The following is a 4183-nucleotide window of genomic DNA, read 5'->3' as shown; positions in this document are numbered from 1 at the left end:
AAATGTAGTATTAGTGAGGAATGATGGAAGTTTAATTAGTCATGTAGAGAGTTGTGTTTGGGAAGGGGGACAATTGGACAAACCATGGTGCACTCAGCACTAAGATTGGCAATAATCATGGAAGAAGACATACATGTCATAGTCAACGAAGCTCGTCAACGGTTGAGAGTTGTTGAGACATATTGAGCGTTGAAGCAACAGCAACTCTCAAACCCCATGTCCAATGGGCATCGACATGATCACATGATGTGTTCCATTTCTTTTTCATCATTTCTTGGTTTGAAAAGGTGGCAACCTTTCATTCACATTATTAATATCCGTATCGCATTCATAAACAGAAGCAACTCTCTATCTTACAAGTAACGAGCCTATATGCTGCCCCTTCGAAGTTCGAATAATGGAAGATATTTTTATATAAATGAACAGAAAAATAATATTTTCTTGTGCTACACAAACAAAATAAGCCATTGATATAATTATAAGTTATAACGTCTCAACTCTTAATTAGCCGCACTGATAAGAAACGCCACCTTTTAAGTTCGCATGCATGTGTTCTCATGCTTAATTTACAAAATCAATTTCCCTAATACTTTTACAATCGCTACGTTACCCACAGCTAATCAAACATCTTTAACGTTTCTCTTCATCATTTACCAATGGAAATTAATTAAAAGCCAAACAATATAAATCACAGTTATTGTTCCAACTTCGATGCGACAAGTAGGAGCTGTAGATGGTAAGATGGATCTCGCGAATAACAGAATAATACATTTGTTTTATGAAAGCATTGATGCCATATATTTGTAAATCATTACTCTCTTGAAAAGATTATAAAAAAAATAATATTCATTCTTATTTTTATAATACCACTTTATATATGATTATATTGTATGAATTTGATTAGTCAAATAACAATGTCCTTAGCTTAGTAACAAGATTAAATTTGATTTGATTACGAAAATAGGAAAATAGATATGGATTAATATTTAATTCAACTAAAATATTACTTTTAACGTACATGAATTAATTTGATTTTTGTATCTATTTTTTAAAATTTTTTGAATAATCTAATTTTTAAAATTGATCAAATTTCCAAATTGCAACATTGTGAATAGGACCAATCGTCTTTAAAACCAAATCAAACCGATCTTTTATAAATTAATACCATTTATATAATTTGATTCGGATTGATTATATTTTAAAAATTGATCCAAAGTTCCAAACAATGAACATAGCAAAGAAATATATTAACCCAATACAAGAGAGTTTCTTTGAAAAAACAGATACATTACATTACATCAAAATGCAACTAAAAAAAAAAAAAGATGAACACGTAATTGAATGATACGGGGCCAGTCCTAGAAATTTGCAGCCACTGCTGAGTCAGTGTCAGAGAAAAGAAGTTGCAGGTTTCTCGTGACCGCTTCTGACTTTTACATTTCCTTTCCATTTCCGAGTGGGTGCCCTCAAGTTTTCTCTTCTTGAGCTGCATATTCTTCGTTTGATTCCTTAACTCCCTGAAAAAAATTGGAAATTTATGAAAAAGGTTTAGCTTTTCTAGTTTTCATCAGTAGCCCCAGGTTTGAGACTTTGAGTTGAGCCATGGATTCAACTTGTGCAGCACTGAGTGCCACCAATCTAGTTCAACTTAGTAACAAATTTGGAAGAAACAGAGCAACTCTGTTCTGGGGTGAATCTAAAATAGCACCTCAAATAAGAACACAACAACGTTTGTTGAGTGTTCAATCATCCAAGCCTGCAACTGCACACGCTGTTCTCACATCAGATGTGAATCAAGAGTCCACGGTAAATTACTATTACAACTGCATTCTGCAGTCAAGTTTGATGGTTATGCCAAAGCAGTTACCTTTTGATGAATGGATTTTGATTTGGGTGCATAATAATTTAAGGCATTCCAGGAGGAACATAATTTGAAACCTTGAAGCAGACCCAAAAGGTGTAGCTTCTATCATTTGGGTGGAGGTGCTGGAACTCGCCTCTTTCCTCTTACTGGCAGAAGAGCCAAACCTGCGGTACAAATATAGTTTAATTGTGAGGACACTCATAGTTGCAAATCATTCATGCAAGCTTTCTGGAATTTGCAGGTTCCAATAGGAGGGTGTTTAGACTCATTGATATCCCTATGAGCAATTGCATCAATAGTGGCATCAAGAAAATATTCATTTTAACTCAGTTCAACTCTTTCTCCTCAATCGTCACTTGTCTCGCTTATACAGCTTTGGAAATGGCCTCAGTTTTGGGGATGGTTTTGTGGAGGTCAGTAGCAATAAATGTTATTGGATTTACAGTTATGAACATGTTCATACTTATAGCAATTTCTCGTAACAGGTCTTGGCTGCAACTCAAACACCTGGAGAAACAGGGAAGAAATGGTTCCAAGGGACAGCTGATGCCGTGAGGCAATTTATATGGGTCTTTGAGGTAAAAGCTTACAGTGTTTAAAGTACTGCTTTGATATGGAAGAGGGTGAATGGTATGTGGATTGCCAATTTCTGATGCAGGATGCCAAGAACAAGAATATTGAGAATATATTGATACTTTCTGGTGATCATCTTTACCGAATGGACTATATGGACTTTGTTCAGGTACAAATTATATGATTCGTAATCAACCATTCTTAGGATTGAGTATTGTAAAGCTAATGATGACTGTCATTGCAGAAACATATCGACACAAATGCGATATCACAGTTTCGTGTGTGCCCATGGAGATAGGTACATCTACTTGGACTACACCTGATTAAATCTTTTGCAAGATATGAACATGATTGCTGTTTTCTTTCTTGCAGCCGCGCATCAGACTATGGGCTGATGAAAATTGATAAAACAGGACGGATTGTACAGTTTGCAGAAAAGCCAAAGGGATCTGATCTGAAGGAAATGGTATGTTAATGGTATCTAAAGCCTCATATTTCTTACCTGTTTGCCTTAATGCTTGATTTATACTGCAGAAAGTTGACACCACTGTCCTCGGGGTTATCTGCAGAAGAAGCAAAGAAACATCCTTACATTGCATCAATGGGTGTCTATGTCTTTAGAACTGAAACCCTCCTGAAACTACTAAGATGGAGCTGTTCTTCGTGCAATGACTTTGGATCTGAAATAATCCCATCTGCTGGTGAAAGATCACAATGTCCAGTAGTAAGGGAATAATTTAATTTTTATTCTTTTTAAAATCTTACATTATGTTTAGCAGTAGCTTAATGTCTGCTTTCATTCTCAGGCTATTTGTTAATGATTACTGGGAGATATTGGAACTATAAAGTCCTTCTTCGACGCAAATTTGGCCCTTACAGAGCAGGTTTGTTAAAAACTATCCTTTGATTTCTTCTAATTTTTCCTCATTAACTGATTATTTCCATGGTAATAAATTCGACTAGAATTAAGTGGGGTGGGTGATTATAAAGTCCGAACTTGGAATGTTTCACAATTCAGAAAACTAAATTCCAAGTTTGATGATAAGACAGCTTGATAACAGTGTTAAGAAAAAAGTAATATTTTACATACAGGTTCCCGAGCTCAGAAAGAAAACGCTACTAAATTTTCATATATGTCATCATTTGCAGCCTCCAAAATTTGAATTCTATGATCCAAAGACTCCTTTCTTCACTTCCCCAAGGTTCCTACCACCACTAAGTAGAAAATGCAAGTATGACAGCAAACTGACTTGTCCCAGATAAGATTGCTTGATCAGTTTCTGTTGTTGGTGGTACTTTTGAATGTGCAAACGATTGACACAGATCGTGGATGCAATTTTTCTCATGGGTGCTTCTGAGGGAGTGCAGCGTTCAACATCAATTGTTGGGGTGCGCTCACGTCTAGAGTCCGGTGTGGAGCTTAAGGTAAATCTGATTCACTTTCCACTCCTCTATACTGCTCAATATGACGACTATAACTATAATACATCTGTTAAGTGCTTGTTTGGACGTAGTTAAATGCTTGTTTGGCCGTTATTATCTTGATAAAAAAAATATTTTTAAATAAAAAAAAGATTTTTTTTTTATTTTTTAGCGTGTTTGTCAAAATTTTAGTAGCAAAAGTAGAGTACTAGAAAAAAAACATCTTTTTCATGTAATAAAAACAAAAAATACTTTTATATTGTTATACGCAAATATAATTGATAGATAAAAAGATCTTTTTGTATGAGATATCCAAATAAAATT

General features: G+C 34.9%; 1 pseudogene; it reads left to right on the top strand.

Moving 5' to 3' along the window:
- Positions 1 to 1602: 1602 nt before the first annotated feature.
- On the top strand, positions 1603 to 3955 carry LOC130944439 (glucose-1-phosphate adenylyltransferase large subunit, chloroplastic/amyloplastic-like; annotated as a pseudogene).
- The last annotated feature ends 228 nt before the right edge of the window (positions 3956 to 4183 follow it).

The sequence above is a fragment of the Arachis stenosperma genome, chromosome 8 (genome assembly GCF_014773155.1).
Source record: "Arachis stenosperma cultivar V10309 chromosome 8, arast.V10309.gnm1.PFL2, whole genome shotgun sequence".
NCBI classification, from domain to species: domain Eukaryota; kingdom Viridiplantae; phylum Streptophyta; class Magnoliopsida; order Fabales; family Fabaceae; genus Arachis; species Arachis stenosperma.
This window is presented reverse-complemented; position numbering and strand designations above follow the sequence as displayed.